At 37.3% G+C, this 20,615-nt stretch overlaps 1 pseudogene across 1 annotated transcript in view; it reads right to left on the bottom strand.

Annotated features, from left to right (window-relative positions):
- Window positions 1–956: 956 nt before the first annotated feature.
- The window catches only part of LOC108526374 (succinate dehydrogenase cytochrome b560 subunit, mitochondrial pseudogene), a 29,840-nt pseudogene continuing 10,181 nt past the window's right edge, over window positions 957–20,615 (bottom strand). The window contains exon 2 of the transcript XR_001884506.1: window positions 957–1,287. The product of XR_001884506.1 is annotated as a succinate dehydrogenase cytochrome b560 subunit, mitochondrial pseudogene (transcript). The remainder of the gene's footprint in view (window positions 1,288–20,615) is intronic.

Consider the following 20,615-nt stretch of genomic DNA (forward strand, 5'->3'; position numbering starts at 1 on the left):
AAACTAATGCATGAACAGTAAACCACATACCACAAGTTCTCACTTATAAGTTGGAGCTAAATGATGAGAACACAAGGACAGAAAGAGGGGAGGAACAGACACCAGGGCCTACCTGAGGGTGAAGGGTGGGAGGAAGGAGAGGAGCAGAAAAAATAACTCTTGGGTACTGGGCTTAGTACATGGATGATGAAATAATTTGTACAACAAATCCCCGTGACACAGGTTAACCTATATAAAAACCCTGCCCATGCATTCTAAAACCTAAAACGAAAGTTTTTTTTATAAAGTCTCATCTATGTTTGTTCTTCATTTATTCTTTTTAAATGAGTATTTTAATTCAGTTTCAGAAAAAAAGGGTACATGACTTCGATGAGAAAGCATAAAATTAAGAGGCTTTTCTGGAAATCCAAGAAAAAGAAATAACCATTAATATGTTCAATGATAATTTTCTGGATCTTATTCTTGTGTCAAAAGCTATATATTTTATCCCCAAAAGCAGCTGCTCCAAGAACTAACTAGCTCTGTTTATCTCCCTCTAGCTGGGACAGACTAATTCCCCTCCACCCCCACCTCTCTTCTTTCAATAACACTACGTAGGTGTTAATGGCCTGGGCTCTCACCAATGAACAGAATTGTCCTTTAAGCCAGCAACCCACAGGTAGTGGCATCCAAATCCTCACCCCCAATCCCCAGGGCAGAAGCCACAGAGCTGGCATTGTTTCCACTGTCTCAGGAAGAAGGAGCCAAAAGCTGACCCTCAGCACAAATCAAAGCCCAATACGGAGACAGAATAACTGCTTTTAGGCCGAGAGTAGGCAAGCTGTGGGCAAAAAACGAGATTTTTTACAGCCACTCCATCTTTAGAAACAAGGGGAAAACTAGACACTTTCCACTATTATGGTCTGCAAGGTAGTCTACTGCTCCGAGGGGTTCTGAAAGTACAAAAGGATCTAAACAAGTATGAACTTTTTCCAGGCTGGAGATAAAAATGACAAACAGAAAGATGGGTGAATGTAATAAGGTGTAGGAAGGTGATGCTGGAAACCTCCATTCTTCACATGGCTGCCAGCCCCATAGAGGACAACACAGTAAGAACCAGGACAACCACTCCAGACTGGTATAGCTGGGGAATCTTCAGCCCTTTTCCTAGGTCCCACATCAAGTGTCGGATCCCATTCCAGGTATGATACATGAGAGGGAAGACGAGTGCAAACTTAGCTGTGTGGATCAGTGCTGGCCCCAGACACAGGGACTTCACAAGTTCCAAATAAGATGGCTGCACTCTTGCTGAGACATGTTGGTCGTCATTGCCTCTGAGCCCACTTTAGCCCTCAGCTCTATGTCAGAAATGCTGTTCCTTTGGGAACCACGGCCAAAGAAGAGATGGAGCGGTTCTGGAATAAGAATATAGGTTCAAACCGTCCTGTATCTCCCCACATCACTATCTGCAGTTGGTCTCTTCCCATGGTGATGTCCATCTGCCACCATGGCACTGGTATCGCTTTGAGTGCAGGGGTCTCTCTTTTTGGCATGTTGGCCCTGTTACTCCCTGGGGTCTTTATTTTCTTTAAACACCAATGAGGCTGGGCCAGGAAATGAGGACTGCTTATTTTCCCCTCAGCCTAAATTGATCAAATTGAAAACTCATTTTTATTAGCCATGTCATAAAAGTAAGAAGATTCAGATTTTGAATCTCCCCCTGAAAAAAATGTTTATCTTAATGTCTCCCAATTATCTGATATTTCTTGTCTCCCCACTAAACCATAAGCTTTTTGATAGCAGGCATAGTTGTCTTCTTCTTCTTCTTCTTCTTATTATTATTATTATTACTATTTGTGGTGGTGTTCTCAGTGCTCATCACATCACAGTGCCTGACCCATCACAAATACTCAACAGAGAGTTGTTGGGGAAATGAATTACTCAAGAAGTTTAGAAATATAAAAACAGGCTTTTTTGGATTAGGCTAGCTACTGACTGAACTACCACTACTCACTGACCAACTCTCTAAAGCATTATTACTTTAAATGAATTATGTTCCAAGGTCTAACCAACTAACTTTCAAAATATAACTCATTTGTCTTCTGAATAATTTCTCAAATTTATTTGGGGCATTTGAATTCCCTGTTTTTTCATAATCTTTGTTTTTTATTAGCCCAGGGATAGATCAGCAATATAATAACAGAAGGGATGAACAAGTGGCAAGGGAGAAAATAATGAGAATGAAGACTGACTGCATTGTTTGGTGAAAGAGCATTCTAACTGCACAGAACTCTATGCTAACTTTGAAGACATACCAAAACATAAAACCAGGTTGGTAAGTAGACTCACTGGGCCATCAGGCTACCTCAGATCATGGATCTTGGGTTGTGTGTGACTTTTCAGCATCCAGTGCTTTTTTATTTTCATGACCTTTAATCTTGGCATTATAATACTATACAAAACATTATTGAAAAACAGGACCCTCAAACGTATTGTTTCTTAGTCTTGAGAACATTCTTCTAGGTATTTTGAAATATACAATAAATTATTGGTAGTGTTTGAGGTAATATATATCCCAATTACCCTGATTTGATCATTTCACATAATATATATGTATCAAACTATCATATGCACCCCATAAATATGTACAATTATTATGTATCAATTTAAAAAATAAAACCCTATATAGTATCCAGAAAATGCCTTTTGGCAAAATACAAATTGTAGCAATTATTCTAAAGGGATGTAGCTGTGGATACCACAGACATGTGTTTTTGAACTGTTGATTGAAGTCATTTGGAATCAGATTTCAGATAGACCTCATTTTGTCTAGAAACTAAGGTTGACTTGCTGCAGACTGCCTTCCTTCTAAGAGCAAGTCTTAATCTGAAACTTTCATCATTTGTAGCTTCTCGAATATCCACTTTATATGCAAGTTCTGAAGTGCTGTCTTGACAGGCAGGAAAGAAGAAATTAAACCATAGAAAATTGAGAACAAGTTTCCAATTTATAATAGCCTTAGCTAGAAAAGATTGCTAACTGGTGACTCAACAGAAAAGCTCCAGAACCTAACTTTTCAGTGCCATCCTAGAGTTCACTTACTTCTCAGTAGCTAATGGAAAATATGTTTCACACCCAACTTCAGACCACAGCTCCTTCTCACACAGAAACAAACTCTTCTGCTGATAATAAAACCAAATTGCTGCTGTAGATTGTTTGCTATGCAAAGTAATAAATAATATTGTTGGAGAGTTATGAGTCCAGTGTTAAAAGCAGATCTTGTAGCGAGCCATGGAGCCCTGGGAGGCCTATTTCCAGTCCTGAAAAACACCTGTAGAACCCAGTGAATAGGATGGAAGAATTTGGAAATACAGCTGCAAGGAAAAGAAATAAGCCTGATGACACAACAAGGGCTCTGCGTGGGAGTGTTAGATTAATTGGAGATGTGGAGAGCTGTAGACAGTTTGTTGAAAGGGGATGTCCACAGATCCTGCCAAAGCTGTATATTTTAAAAAGCACAGTTCAGAATAATGTTTATTATAATGAACATTATTGCTATTTTGTGTTCTGAGTAAAAAAAAAATAAAAACCAAACTCAGAGACAAATTGGGTGAATTATAGATTATTCTTAAAGAAATGAAGCGTTGTTTCTTTCAGACCACTTAATTTCATAGCTGCCAGGCTTGCTGGTGTGAATAAATGAGGGCCATTTACCATTCCCACATCAAGACACCACTGGTTCCACAAGCCATTTTCTCCATAAACAGGGACTTTTCACTGCCTGAATGATCACAAATTCCAAGTAAAAGAAGCCTACAGCATAAAGTGGAACAGTAGCTACATAAGGTGACATGCTTGCCAAGCCTTGCATATTTTAAAACATTACATAGAAAGTGTTATGAGCCTGATATTCTATAAATCTGCCTTGGATTGGTTAAAGTTCAGATCTTAAATAGGAAGAGGCCTTAATCTAATTTTAATTCAAATAGATACATGATGTGGGACTTCACACTCTGTCCTTAAAAGCAGATATCTCATTTCTATTCAAACATCTATTTGTGCTAGGAAATTTACTCAACCTTTTTTTTTTCTCCTTTTTAGACAAAGCCTCTATCACCCATGCTACAGCACAGTGACACGATCATAGCTCACTGCAACCTTAAATACTGTAGCCTCCTGAGTAGCAGAGACTACGGGGCACCACTACACCTGGTTAATTTTTTAAATTTTTTTTGTAGAGACAGGGTCCCACTGTGTTGTCCATGTTGATCTCAAACTGCTCACCTCAAGCCGTCAAACCATCTCTGGCCTCCCAAAATGCTGGGATTACAGCCATGAACCACTGCACCTGGCCTACTCTCCCTTTTTGATTGTTAGTGATTTTATTGACATTGAGCAAAAGTATTATTTTTATAAGCCAGGCATTATTCTATATATTTTAGAGATAGCTCATTTGATCCTCACAACACTATGAGGTACGTCGCAACATTATCTCCATTTTACTGAGGCACAGTGAAGTTAAGTAGCTTATCTGAGGATATGCAGCTAGTAAGGGCCAGAACTGGGGATTCAAAACAGGGTGGCCTACTGTTGGTAGACCAAAAAAATATAAATAAATGCCACAATAAAGTATTGCACTCCTAGGGTTTCTCCAGGAAGTGCGTGCATCAGAATCATCCTGGAGAAGCTATTTCAGGAGATGACTTCCAGCATTTGCAGTTGCAAAAGATTCTCAGCTGATTCAAAATACATCCCACATTGAAGTGTAGTGTAGATTCTCCAAAAAGCCAATTATATTTCTCTCTTAGTTTCAGCCCCTAGCAAATTAAAATGAAAACAAACTCAAGCAAATTCTTCCAGATGAGGTACATCTTAATATCTATGGTTATTAAAATTTATAGATTGAGTAAATAATAATCGATTATAAGAAAAGTGAGCATTTAATTAATATTTGGTTTAATAAGTATTTGATTAATACTTTACTATATTTTTATGCATTAATGATCTCATGTGGTTCTCACAGCAACCCTATGGGGTAGCTTGTTGTTATCATGAATAAAGATGAAGAAAACAAGTATCAAACACACTAAGACTTACTCATGGTTTGATAAGTAGAAGGAGAAAATGACAATTGTTTCATTATTTTAGGTAAAATACTTTTAATGTTTATTTCTTACAGCTTTTTTAAAACTTATAATTACTTTGCTTGTAAAAACACATCATCTCACTTACAATAAACTGTTCATTGTGTTTAAGCAAACCATCAAAAAGCAGGGTGGCCTGGCACTAGAGTCTGTGCTCCTAAGCACCAGACATATTGCCAAAATGTATCACCCTATACCCTTGACATGTGTTGCCGCAGTGGTCTTCATATCAATATCTGTTATTGCTTTTAATGAATTCTGCAATTACATCACTGTTATATGCGTATTAAACAATTCTCTAAGAAGTCTAAAAAGAAGGAACAAGCACAAAAGAAAATGCTTTTTTTTTTTAACACACTTTTATTTTCCTGTAGAGATTAAAAGGTAGAAGTTAGCACAAAATATTTTAGTTCAATATGATGAACAAATAAAATATACCTTTTTAATATTTATTAATTTATTTTATTAATATTAATATTCTATGCTGTGCAAACATACAATGAATAATTTGAGAAGTAAATGTGCCCTCCTTCACAAAAGTAACCTAAAGAGAGCTTTGAATAATAATTCAAGGGATGCTGTTGAAGGCATTACAGTGTTTGGTTGTAAGTTGGGCTCAGTGAACTCAGAGGTTCATATGACATAATTTTTGCTGCTATAATCGTACGGCTACACCTTTACTGGGTAGCAGGAAGGTTTTCCTCATTTATCATCTTGCTCCATATCTGTCAGTTTTGATATGTCCACTGTAGCATTCTTTCATTCAGGGTGTGCTGGGATATCAGACTAAAAACAACAAACCAAAATAGGTCACAAATTCCAAAAAGGTTACAGCAAATTAACAGTACAGTGTTTTGGTATTCCTCTGAACACAATAAACTAGACAGACTTCAACAATATCTGAGATTTCTCAGTTATAGCAAAACTCTTTTGCAACTTCATTTTTGGAACTTAACGCTGTTGCTTATATGCACACCTTGATGTCTAGAAATTTTAGTGGTCTATTTTGGTAATAGGCTCTACTTTGGTAATTCTTCACTAGGAGTCTGAGAGACTTCAGAGTCTTTTTAATTTGCTAAACTGTGCATTCTTATTTTTGCCACCATCAGACTCTCAAAGAGGAGGTTCAGAAAAGTTTGGGAATCACTGTAGTGTATTAGATTTATGCAAGGATTTGATGTCAGGTTCAGCATGTTCCAGGATAGAAAGAGCTGCTTCCAGTTACCATGGAACTTTATCTAGAAAGAGACAACTTCAGATGAATGTTTCAAGGTAGTCACATTTACGATGCAGTAGGAGTGCAAGTTCAGGTCCTACTTTGTAAAATTTATGGGGAAATGTGGCAAGATGAGCAAATGAATGAAGAAAACATGTGGCCCTTGGGTCAGAAAGACTAAGTTGCCTTTAGAGATGTGAGTGAATTCAAAAAGTTCAAGGGAAATTAGGTCAAAGGTTCAAATTCCCTTCTTTGATAGAAATATTTCTGTTAAGGAACACTAAAATTCCAACTTTCAGTTGAAATTAATCTTTGGAAAGAAGTACTTGAAAAGGGGAGTCCTGGATTCTAGCAATAGGTTTTGATTAGGTAGTAGTAGGTTCCAGTAACTTAATTTGATTAGGTCTTATTTAAATGCTAAGATTAATTTCTAGTTGTTGTCACTCTCAGACTGCTTACAAATGTAATATTTTTGTATGCTGAGCAATTAAAGAGGGATTTCAAGCCATTTTTTCTCAAGAGTAACTGAATATAAAGGCACATTTGTTTTCTAAATGTTCTCTAAATAGCAAATTTTGTTACTTTTAGATTTGGAAAATATTTCTTTTTCTGGTATTTTTCACCTCTGAGAAGACTTCAGTTTGCTAGATCTACAGTAATAATGAATGTAATTACGTTTCAATATCTAATTTTACCTCAATGGCGTCACAGCATAGATAATGTTTCACAATCTGCTTTGATAACTAGAAACATCTTAGACTCCTTAGGATTCAGAAATGACTAAATTTTGCATAAGTGCTCATTTTACTCTGTAATGTCTACCATTGTCCATAAGTCTGAAAAGATAATTTTGTCCAACTAAAAGAGACATCTAGGGAAATATTCATGGGTAATTAGGTGCAGCTTTTAAAACCCAACATATGTTTCACTTAAGTTGGTCTCATAATTTGAGGCTTCCACTCTGTGCTTAAATCAAGATGACTAGATGGCATTTTAAAAAGGATCTGAGCATATGATGATGCCAAAAGAATTGTGTATTGAGAGACCCAGGCATTAAGCACATCCATTCTGCAACATATAGGCAACAATCATAAAATAGAATGGCAGTGCTCAGTCTTTAAGCTCCCCATGGCACGTGACTGTAACTGGATACTAGCTGCAATAAAAATGACCTAAATGTTAAATGCCTTTACAAAGACAATCACAAGTAGCCTGGCTTAAATTTCTCTCCAGTTCCCTTATGCCAGCTCATCCTAACATATTCTTCTTTCTTTGCCAGTTCCCCTTTGAAGTCCCAGCATCCCTTGAGGATGAGATTACAGGGTTCCCACAAATACAAAATCAACTAAAAATATTGGTCTATCCGTTACTATAATTTAAACCTAGGAAAAAATTTGACTAGTAGTCATGGGAAGAAGAAATTTAGATAGAATTACTTTTATTTCTAAATTGTCTTTACAAAATTTATATTTCAACTGAATGAGTATCCATGCCATCAGGGCATTTTCATTATACTTAAAAAAGAAGAATGTCTTGAGACCAGAAGTCAGAAAACAGCCTGAGCAGCATAGTCAGACTTCATGTCTACAAAAATAAAAATGCTATACTTAGTAGGCATGGTGATATGTGCCTGTAGTCACAGCTACTGAGGAGGCTGAGGCGGGAGGATTGCTTGAGCCCAGGAGGTCAACATTACAGTAAACTACGTTGTGCCACTACACTCCAGCCTGGATGACAGAGCAAAACCCTATCTTTAAATAAATAAAATAAAATAAGAGACTTAGCTCTAAAGTGAGGGAGTAGAAGGCTTAGGAGAATATTGTCCTTGGAAATGCCACTCTGATGCACCATCTGCAATCTTCAACTTTTTTCTTCTTTTAACCTGCATGCACTCAGCATGCCAGAATATTTTTCCCAGTTCTTCCTTCTCTTCCTTTTTCTCTCCTTTCTCTTCTCTCTGTTGTTCTCCATTGCTCAAACATGGTGAAGTTTGAACGAAAAGGAAATAAGGAAACATTCCTTTCTTCAAGTCTTTGGTTTCATCTTCTACAATAAATCTTGGACAGAAACTCTTCACAGGGCATGGATCATGTATTCCTAGAGAAGCTACTAGCATTTTGGTCTCTGAAGTGCATGTATTCATGCTTTCAAATACTTACTGAGCGCCCCTCTATTTCTAGGGATACATAAGGATACATGCTGCTGCCTAAGAGGTGCACTGCCTAATATCTCTTCCATAACATGAAAACCAGGTCTTAAAATAAGGAACAAAGAACAACAAAAATAGAATTGGTATGATTGCTTATTTCCCCTCCCCCAAGATATCAAATCTTACCATGTCAGTATCTACTACTTTGGAGTCTGGACGACACTGAATGGATAAATGGATGGATGGATGGATTAATGAACATTGTTGACTGAGATTCAACATCCTTGCCAGTTAATCCTGCTTCTTCCAAAAGGGAGCCTAAGCTTGTAAGAAATCAGTATAGAAAACCTCAGAGCTTTCTGATGGAATTATATATATATATATATGTACACATATAATTCCAGATATAAACATAGATATGTATGATTGTACATACCTGTACAAGTATATAAACACATGTATTTTTTACATGCACATCTATGTATTTAGGTATATATAGGCATATATCATTACATAATAATTTCTAATACTCTATAGTTTATGGGACCAGTTCTACTCCTTAATTTTTCCCGAGTCTTAGGTGACTTTGTCCAAGAAGACAGAGTTAATGTAAAAGCTGAGACTAGACTCTGATCCCTGGGCTTAATAACACAATGCTTTTACTTCTAGGTGTTTCACCTCCATCACTTTGGACATGTTTTCTCCTTTTTGAGAGAAAGGAGAACATTCCTGGGGTCCATCTCAGGCCCCTTTAAACATATTTGAGATAAGTTAATAATTATTGTTCTTCTAATTTGGCCCCAGAAAGATAGCAGCTGATTTTTTCAAAGACATGCAGATGATGTAGAATTAGAATTTCTCATGATGGAAGAAATGGACAATTCTTTGTCATAAATAGAGAATATTATATCTGGGACATTTTCACATTTTTGCAAGTCTAAATTAAGCTGGTCCTTCTCAAAGGGATGTGCTGTGGAATATGAGGAGAAATAAGTATTTGTCATATTGAGACATGAGAATTGTTGGTATCTCATAGGCTTTTTCCAACCAGCTACAAAACTTATGAAGGAAAAACTGTATAACTTTACTAAAATGTATCTATAAAGAAGTCATTTTAAAGTAAGCAAGATTTGAGGTCCTAAAGCCATCAGAGTGTTGGAATTGGCAGAAAGGTACTGAAACAGTTTGAAATCACACACATTTACCCTGAATTCTATAGAACTAAATAAAAGCTATCAAGGGTTACTTGTGCAGACCTAATCCTGAGCTATACCAGTTTATTGACATCTAGGCTAAAAAAAATGGAATCTGACTGCCTCACTGAGTCTCAGTCACTGGACAGTGTCCTGTTCAGATATCAGGGCTCTAGCTCCTTAATTCCTAGCCAGGTCAGCCCTCCTGTTTCTCCTATGTGCTACAACACGAGAGGTCAAGCAATATCAAGTCCTCAGGTGAAAACTAATGCTGATGTAAGTAGTTATATGAAAAATAGAAAGGTGCAAACATGTTTACTGTGCCTGTCCCTTGTCCATCCTCCATAGTGTAAAGAAATCTGTCTATCCCAGTACCTTCCTTCCTAAGCAGCCATATTTTGAATCATGCTGTCCTCCTTCTCATTCGTGTTCCCACCCACTCCCAACACAATTTATTAGACCAGAGATGGCAATCTGACCCACAGGATGCCCAACTTGGAAAAACACAAACACTCAAATACTCAAACAAATGACTGACTTAGCTAGTTACATTCCCAGTTTGGAAAACTGAGTGGAAACCAAAGAAAGAAATAGCTATTGGAAAGCAGGAAAACTAGACTATACGAGACAGGTAGAACACTACTTTGTGTTACTAAAAAAAATAAAAAAATAAAAAAAGCCTTTTATCTCCAATATCATACCCTGGCATTTTGTAGTTCATCTACTTTTACTCTGAGTGTCCTTATAGTAAACTTTCCTTTTATGAACTAGCCTGAATGATTCCTTCTTTCCAATCCAAAGATGACTGATTAAGACAATGACAAGGAAGTTATCTCTCAAAATGCATCTCATTATCCTGTGACTATACTCTGACTCTAAGAGTGAACCTTGCAGTTCTTAAATTCCTCCTTCTGCTTAGAACTCCCAGAGAGATATATGTCTTCTTGTGAATACCTCTCACTCATGCTCACTGTGTGCCCCTTATTCTTGCATGACAGATTGTGGAGCAAATCTGTCTCTCTTATCCTTAACTAATATGAACCTGGCATTCTACTGTCTTCATGCTCTGCCGGGCCTGAATCGTTAACATGCCTGATAGGATAGCCAGTCCTGTAAATGTTTTTGCTTTAGCTTTGGTTCTTTGTTGCTTTACTGGCAACAGAACTTAATTTTCTAGGTTATTCTCAAACATCAGGGACAGAGCTAGTTAGAAATTGATTTTTATGGGTCTCATGCCAGAGATTTTGAACGTATAAGCCTCACATGGACCCCAGAAATCCTTTTTTACCTTGTCTTCAGGTAGTGTTGACACAAGTGATTATTGAATCAAACTTTAAGAAACACTGCTCTGGGACATTGAATCCCAAATCCAGTAGGAAACCAGTGGATTATTATAATACTCAGGAGAGTGTTTTAAATGATCTCTTTCTGGGTCACACCATGGATGTTCTAATTAAATAGTTCTGAATACAAGGATGGAATCATGTTACAAGGTATAATTTCTCCTGTATGTCTCAGAGTGTGGACAATTCTTCTGTGCTATGCTTGTTGCACAAAGTCTTGCTCTTCTCTGGACGTAACAGTCACTATTTCTGGCAGCAGGCAGAGAACCTGCTCATCTGAAAAGTTTCTCACCCTAAGACTTATATGATCCTGTCTTTCCCTTCTTGCAGTCGCTAATCATCATTCAAGCATGAATATTACTGCATTTATGGGTTGTTCCTGAATTTGAAAATGTCACACTTGGCCACATGAGAACCATTAGAACTGAATTCAACTTTCTCATTTCATGAGGTATAATTTATGAAGTATCCATTTGGATTCTCAGAACAGTTTCTATTTAAATGCTCTTATCAACATGAATACTTTAGTATTTCCCAAGAGTCTCTTGGAAGTGTGTTAATTTATTGTGGCTCGCTCTTTTGCACAAACATCAACAGAGCAGAAAATGTCACTGGGCAGAGGTGGGGATGAAGTACTTCCTCAGAGAAGATTGTATTTGTTCAAATATTGCCAATTTTTCCTTTCTTAAAGCTATTTAAAGGAAGTAACAGTACAGGTTGCCTTTCAAGTTTACAAAATTACAAATGGTGACAACTTTCAAAGAACACATAATTTATATGCCACTAATTTCTTCCTATATAGCTAGCTCTCAATTTTTTTTTTCTATGTATCCTTCCCTAAGAAGCTCCAATACCTGGTTTCTTTGAATTACAAAAGACGGAATCACCTTGGGGGTTCACGTATTCAGCCTAGGGCAGACAGGACTACTTAGTTTCCCAGGACAGAACCAGGAATTGGGTTTAATTTTTCATCAGACAAATCTTAAGACCTAGTTATGCAGATCTTTCTTAATTTTCTTCCTTGAAATTAGAAACATCTTTCTCAACAATTAGTGGTCCAAGGGAATGATCAAGAAATAGTGATTTGGGTAAAACGTCTTAAATTAGTGATTCGTGTTTAACAGGGGTGATGACTGAGAATTTAGTTTAGCTCACCTCAGGATTCAGCCAAATCTGAACAATACTGAAGAATCCAGTGGCAGGTATGACCAGACGCTAGGGAATTTGAAATGACATTCTGAGAATTGAGACCTTCTGCCTCAACAGAAGACTGTAGACCACTTTTGTGAATATGACTTAGTTGTTTCAGAAAATATTTTTTTCTGGGAAAGATAAGACTGTAAGCCAATAAATCCCTTTATTGTTTACTTTAGGACATTCCCACAGATCAATAACAGGAGACACTAATCTGTTCGCCTTAGTTACAAAGATATGCCTCAAGACCCTATGTTTATCTATTCTAAGCTATTTTATTGTTAATTTTTCCTAATCCTAATTGGTTCCTTGACTTAAAAGATCTACTGTAATCCATTTGAACCCAGATGCCATCTGACTTTCCCCTTCTGAAATGCTGCTAAGACTCTGTCAAGGTGCTTTTCACCCTTACTGCAGCATGTTATAATAAATGTAGCTGATTTAATGGGTTTCCTGGTGAAATATTAGGTAATTTCACCATTCTTAATTCAGCATAGCTTCTATAATTTAGATAGTCCTTCCAGCATAGAACACATACTTTGACCCATAAGAAATGTTGGAAAATGAGATCTAGCTACATTGGTAAAAGGAAACCCAGTTAGGTAAGCGCAGCATAACATTCTGAGAATACAGTGGTACACAATCCAGGTGATCAGTTGGTTTAATATCAAAGTACGTCAATTATCCCTCCAAATGGAGATAAGAGGATGGTATCAGACAAGTTCCCAGGTGGACAGCAAGCATAATCAACGGAAATCCACATGGTGACCAGTGAAAAGGAAAAGAGCAGGGACTGTTGGTCTAGAATGCCTGCATCCAAATCCTGACTTTGTCATTTACTAACCATATGACCTTACAAGTTCAATTTCATGCAGATAATTGTTGTACCTGCCTCCTAGGGTGGTTATGAGATGTGTGTGTATGTGCATGCACATGTTCATGCACATAAGACAAAGTACGATATAATGTTTGACAGTATTGTATATTGTTTATTGGCAAATATCAAATCTAAAGAAATCTTATATTTGAACAAAATAAGGAAAAAAATTAAACATTTATAAGGTGTCTTATAAGGGGTAGGGGACAACTGATGATAGTGAAGGGAAACACCATCTTTATTACTTAGAAGAAGAATGAAACTCTGAAAATAATTTTCTGTAGGCTCCAGAACAAGTATCTAGAAGGCTATTAAGGATCCCTCTCATGAAATGTGGGATTCACCCTGCTGAGTATAAGCAACTCCTAGCAGAAAACGCCTGTCCCTACCTAGTTGAGAAGGATGGAGTAGCCACAGCATCACATGGCTTATTATAAATACTATAGAAATAAACACAGCATCTCTGGGGGATTCCAGAAGTACCTTGGAATGGGGAGAATTAGGAATTCTTCAGGAAGTTGCAGACATGTATTAGGGATCAATGCCAGAAATATTTGGATACAGGTGCTTCTATAACATCATTTGTATCCAGACTCATAAGTCCTGAAAACATTTTGGGTATCTAAAGATTATCAACACTTGTTTATTTAGTACCTTTTAGTTTTCATTTGATGACTACTAACTTTCACATTTTTCATATTGTATGTCATATAATTCTCACCCATTGAGGTAGCGATAATTATTATTAGAATTTACTACAGTTACAAGAATGAGAACATTGAAACTCAAAGATTGTGACAGATGTATTTTCTTACAATGAACACAATGCTATTTATTTCCCACATGCTCTCTAGACCCTTGCCCCACTTCCTGGGGCAAGAGGTAGTAATTAGTCTCTCCCCCATCCAGAAACTGGGCTGGCTTTTGTGGCTGCCTGGACAAACAGGATGAGACAGAGGTGGCACTGCATAACTCCCAAGGTGGGATCACAAAAAGCAATATGGCTTTTCTCTAGCTGTCTCCATCTCAACACTCGTCCTTGAAATCCAGCCACCATGTCCCAGGGAAGCCTACACCACATGAAAAGTCCACCTACAAGTGTTGTAGTCAACAGCCCCAATTAAAGTCTCAGTCAATAATCAACTGCCAGACACATGTGTGAGAAAACCTTCAGATGGTTCCAGTTTCTAGTTTTCAGGCTGCCTCAGTTTACACCAAGTATAACTCTCTCTGCAAAGCTCAGCTCAAATTGCAGGTTCATGAACAAAATAAATATTTATGCACTGTTTTGAGGTAGTTTTCTATGCATCATAAACACCTGGAACAGAGATCAAGCATTTGTATTTGAAAATCTGAGAACAATGTATTTGTAGGGGGAAAAGTATTTGTATTGAAATATAGGTCAACACAAAGTGCAGTATCTTTCTGTTAGGGCTCTCCTAGCATTTACTATGCACACCATTTATTGATACCTAGCCTATATGTGATATGTGATACTTGCTTATTTTATTTTAGGCATTTACACTTTATTTTTCCAGTTACATCATTAGTTCTTTGAGGAACAAACTGTTACTTTTTCATCACAAACTATCTGGATTAATAACTTCAATACATAGCAGCCCTTACCCTATTTACTTTTCTTTCTTTCTCATAGCATACTTAAATACATTATATAATTTACTTGTTTATGTTTTTATTGTCTGTCTCATATCATGAGCTTCATAAGTGCAGAAGTCTTTGTTTTGTTCACTGACATACTTTATTTAACTAGAATAGTGGCTGGAAAATAGTAGGCAGTCAATATAGTTTTAATAAATAAATGAATAAATGAATTTTTTTCAGAAGACCTCTCTGCATCAAAAAATAATGACAAACTCATTCTTGGGAAAATTACTGAAAGACCTTGAATTGTTTAACTCTCAAAACTTTTACTAATTGGCTGTCAGGAGTTTGTTATTAACACCTATCTGTGTAGTTTGAGAACATCTTTTGTTATTCTGTAAGGTGAGAGTAAAAGTTTTTATAAAAATTTTCTTGGTCACAGCAATTTTGTTTTCTACACGATTAAAATAAATGTAACCCAAAAGGTGAAGAATAAGGGAAGAATGTTGAAGAAATGTTTGAAGGAGGCAAGCCAAAAAACCATGTGTATCATACCATTTTTATTTAAAGTAAATACACTAATTGTGAGTATGTATTTCATAGCTTTTTCCCTCCTTTTTCACATCATGCTGGAGAGAATGCTGTTTACAAAACTTACCTGAGACACCACAAAAACTGAGTCATGATCTGGACACAGACAAATGCAGAGACTGGGATAAATATGAAGGGAAAAGGGTGGGGGGAACTCAGCATGGATCATAGAGGGAGGGAACAAAGTAACGTGGAAGTGCCCAGAACCCAAGGACAAATGTGACTCAGTGCAGGATTCCCACTTACAGGATGGCAGAAGGGCATTTAAAAATGGAAACATAATAACATTAATTCAAAGATGTTTGTATTTGTGAAAAGCACACCCCACATGAATTCAAAGATGTTTGTATTTGTGAAAAGCACACCTCCTCCTATGTCTCAAATCTTCATTAAAATCTGTCAGCGTTTGTGTAAGTCCCCATAGGGTAAGCCAGGATATTAAAGAGAGAGAGCATTTGATTACAAAGCAAGAAAATTCTCAGACTTGGTTTATTTAACAGAAGCAGGAACTGCACACTCCTTTTGGAGTCCACTGCACTTGGAGTCCACCGCATTTGGAGTCCACTGTATATGACTCCAAGAAATGTAGCCCTTGTCCCAAGGAATCACTGGAGAGAATAGGAAAGGAGTTCAGTCCCATAAAGCATGTGTGATTGAGCTAATTCCATTTGAATTTCAAATTATAAGGTAGCATCAGGGCTTAGTTTTCTCTAGGTATTATACATTTCTTTCTATTTCCCTATGGCCCATGTTTTAGAAACCTAATTTTTCTATTTCCATATCCTCTACCTAAAACATTCTATACAAAATTAGTAAATCTGATATTTTGGTAAATATCCCAACAATGGGCACAGTATTCAGTAAAATCTCATTTACCCAGGCCCCAAGTAACCATCAATTCACTTTGAGTTTCTACATTTAATAATAGAAAGAAGAGAATGCTCAAAATTAAAGCTGTAGAAGCCAGAGATTTGGTTTGAAAAGTAATTTTACCTGGCTGGGTGCAGTGGCTCACACCTGTAATCCCAGCATTTTGGGAGGCCGAGGCAGTCAGATTACCAGAGGTCAGGAGTTCAAGACCAGCCTGGCCAATATGGTGAAGCCCTGTCTCTACTGAAACTACAAAAATTAGCCAGGTGTGGTGGCAGGTGCCTGTAATCCCAGCTACTCGGGGGGCTGAAGCAGGAGAATCACTTGAACCCGGGAGGCAGAGGTTGCAGTGAGCAGAGGTTACACCAGTGCAACAAGAGTGAAACTCCGCCTCAAAAAAAAAAAAAAAAAAAAAAAAAAGAAAAGAAAAGAAAGAAAAGAAAAGAAAAGAAAATTCTTCTTGCTATATGCCAAGCCCTAGGGAAATAGTTGTAAATATGGTAAATGTGGATTCTAGACACACAAAGTTTACTGGCCATTGCAGAACTTGTCTATTTTGTACAACTTCAAACCTAGGATTGTAAAAATTACATCCAAAATACTCCGTCAATGGACCAATTAATTTTTATTTCTACTGAGCCAGAAAGAAAAACCATTGAATGAATTTAATGCAGAGAAATTTTTTAAAACACTTTAGAGACCAAGTCTCAAGCCTAACATTTCAATTTTCATTTCACTGAAGAGTCAAAAAAGATAAAACAATAAATTTAATTAGAATTAGAATTGTGAAGAAAAGATAAGAATGTACCATTTTTTAAGTACTGGCTACTTAACTTGTGGACCAGTACAAAATAAAAATACGGGGCTTTTGTCTAAAAAAACTTATTTAAAACTTAAGACAGTGACAGCAGAGCATTAAGAAAGCAAATAGTCTTTCTAAGCACAGAGCCCTAATGCAAATGCAGAGGTTGCACAACCATGAAGCCAGCTCTATCTCTAAACTCACAATTCATTTAATCTGTTCTAGCATTATATTTGATATTTAACAAAGCAAACACCTAATGGAGGGGAAAATCTAGTTGTAAACAAAAAGGCAAGTAAATAGTATCACCTAAGAAACTGCTATTGAAACTGATAAAAATAAGTGTTTTCATCCAATATTTACAACTGTTAAGTAGCCCCAAAATTCCAAAAATAAGCTTAGTAATGCATTTCATGGACATGTAGAAACGTAAGGTTTGATGGGTAGTCAGTATGCAGATGCTTACTCTGAAACAAGAAGGAATTATTAAGTATTCTCCTAAATGCAAATGAACCTAACATATCTTACTTTGTACTAAAAAAAGAAAAATTATTTTGGAAATAGAAGTTTGTCAGACAAATTTGTAACACAAGAAGCCATCCTGTAAGAGAAGTTGATTGTTAACAAGCAAGGTTTCTTAATTAATTATTGGCAATTTACTGTGTAATTGGATTTAGGTAATTGCACAAAACAGATTGGAAATAAGTTATATTTAAGTCTTTTTTTTTTTCATTTTAATTTGTGCACATTTTGTGGTTACTCCATCAATAAATAATTCATTTCCTACCACTCAGGGCTTCAGCCTCTTCATCTGAAAGATGAGAAGTTTCAGGTAATAGAGTTCTGAATGCTCTCCCAGCCCTAATTAATTCAGCATTACTTGTTGGTAACATACTGCCTACAAATTCCTGCACTGCAGAATAAATGAAGAGTAAGCCTCTGTTTCTTACCACAGACAGTTTACAATCCAGAAGGCAAAGCAAGCAAGGCAGTCAGAATTATAACACAAGACTGCTGCAAAATTCTTAATCTTTTATTTTAACAAAAGAATCTTATCAAAGATACACAGAAACTTTCAAGGTTTGGGAATGAGGCGAAATTAATAGGCTGGAAGCATCTGACACAAATCAGTATCCTTAAAAAATGTAGATGTACGTACCAGAGGCTTGAATGAGGTTTTCAAGCTAGTTTATGCCAGTGTTTGTGTTGTTATGTTGTCATGCATACAAATGCCCAAAGTCAATCTTACCTTACAAGTAAGCTTCCTATATATTAGGATGTGTTGATGAAATGCATAGCATGGCCACTATTTCAGAACACATTGATCACTGACTATTGCAGTAAAATGACCATAAGACAAAATGTGGACTTTCTTAATCCACTTGTTTTGTACCCTGGGAAGTTGTATTTGGTTGGCAGCCTTTTCAACATACATTGCTTTCATCTCACATATTTGGTCCAGCTGATTGAATCAATGATATAGGACCGTCATTCATCTTTTAATAAACAATGAAAATCAGGAAGATTAAAAAGTGACAGCTTGAAACAGAACATAAAATACATCTGAAGTAGCAGAAATTGAGTTACCATGGCGTTAACATGATTTTCAAAGGTCTCCAGTCTGGCTTTGGGGCCCCATTTCCTGGCTTGTTTAAAATGAAACCAAGGATCTTAAATGAGGTGCCAGAGAAGCCAAGAGTCAGTGGCTGAACTAGCTGGGCCTGTGGGCAGAGAGACAGCAAGAGATAGCAAGCAATATATGTTCTGAAGTTCAAAAGAGTTAAGGGTGCAATTTTGATAAAAAATTAAATTACTAAAAATGTGTTTATTTGGTTTTAGGATTTGAAATGTTATGTCCCTAGTTATCAACTTGAAAAATGTTGTAATATTGAATATTACAATATCTCAATAGTTTGAGATCCCACGAAAATAGACACTGGAATAGACTAGTGGCTTGTTGTAGAGTGTCTTCGGGAAGACAGAGAAGGAAGCAGGACTAGGCTAGAGGAGAAGTTGAACTATGATGTCTTTGCAACAGAGGCCTCAGCCATTCCCACATGGAGTCCTGAGGCTGGTTTGGTTCTTCACATATGTCCCAACTTGAAGGAAAAGGCTAGGTCTTTCTGCCCCAGGAAGGCCTCAGCTGCAAGCAATAAGCAGGCAACACTCCTGACAGGTGGGGGTATGGGTGCCTTGGCACTAAAGAAGGGATGTGGGCCACGCATCCCTGCATCCATGATATTGTTGGGCTCTGTGTCCCTACCCAAATCTCATCTTAAAGTGCAATCCCCACATGCCAAGGAAGGGAGGTGATTGGATCATGGGGGCAGTTTCCCCAATGCTGTTCTCACGAGATCTGATGGTTTCATAAGCGTCTGGCATTTCCCCTGCTTGCACTTACTCCTTTCTACCAGCTTGTGAAGAAGGTGCCTGCTTCCTCTTAGTCTTCTACCATGATTCTAAGTTTCCTGAGGCCTCCCTAGCCATGTCCAATGGTGAGTCAATTAAATCTCTTTCCTTTATAAATTATGCAGTCTTGGGTATTTATTTACAGCAGTGTGAAAACAGACTAATACAATCCATTAGAGTTGTGAAAGAAAAATACCTTGGGTCCTTTCAAGCTGGGAACTGCTCAGGGCAAATCTGCCTCCTATTCTATTGAAATCATCCTTTGCTCACAGAGCTAGATGCATATTCTGATTGCCTTCTTTGCAAAGACTTATGAAAAAACCGAAAGAATGCAACCATCTGTCTCTTACCTACCTGTGACCTGGAAGCCCTCCGTGTGGGTGGCCTTGCTTTGAGCTGTTTCTGCCTTTTTGGATGGAACTAATAAACTTCTTACATATTGATTGATGGCTCATATCTCCCTAAAATGTATAAAACCAAGCTATGCCCCAACCACCGTTAGGGCACATGTTGTCAGGACATCCTGAGGCTGTGTCATGGGTGCGTCCTCAACCTTGGCAAGATAAAATTTCTAAGTTAACTGAGACCTGTCTCAGATTTTCTTGTTTCGGAGTTCACCCACAGCCCACAGGCCATATTCATCCCACTGCCAATTGTGTAAGTAAAGTTTTATTGCAATATAACCCCACTAATTCATTTACATATTATCTATGGCTGTTTTAAAACAACAGTGGCAGAGATGAATAGATGCGACAGAGGATATATGGCCCACAAAGCCTAAAATACTAATTATATGAACCTTACAGAACAAGGTTGCTGATACCCACTCAAAATCAACTAGGATTAATTTCTCTAAATTAAATTAAACTTACCACCCCTTTCTCATCTCATCAGCTCCCTGGCCCTTTCATTGTTACTACTGCCAGTGTTTCTCCTACTTGTCTCTCTGATTTAACTAAGTCTAACATATTTCTGGACATTCAGAAGACTGTTAACACGGTCTCCCCCAGTAATACATTTGCAAATCTGTCCGGCTTCCATCTCTATTCCTGGTGATGTTGTAAGAAATCAAACATATATCTCAGTCCTGGGCCCAGTACAAACACATTCCTCCATATATCTCAGTTCTGGGCCCAGTACAAACATTCCTCCATTTGTCTCAACTTCCTGGGCCCAGTACAAACATTCCTCCATTTGTCTCAACTTCCTGGGCCCAGTACAAACATTCCTCCATTTGTCTCAACTT

The sequence above is a fragment of the Rhinopithecus bieti genome, unplaced genomic scaffold, assembly GCF_001698545.2.
Source record: "Rhinopithecus bieti isolate Rb0 unplaced genomic scaffold, ASM169854v2 scaffold_3610, whole genome shotgun sequence".
Lineage (NCBI taxonomy): Eukaryota > Metazoa > Chordata > Mammalia > Primates > Cercopithecidae > Rhinopithecus > Rhinopithecus bieti.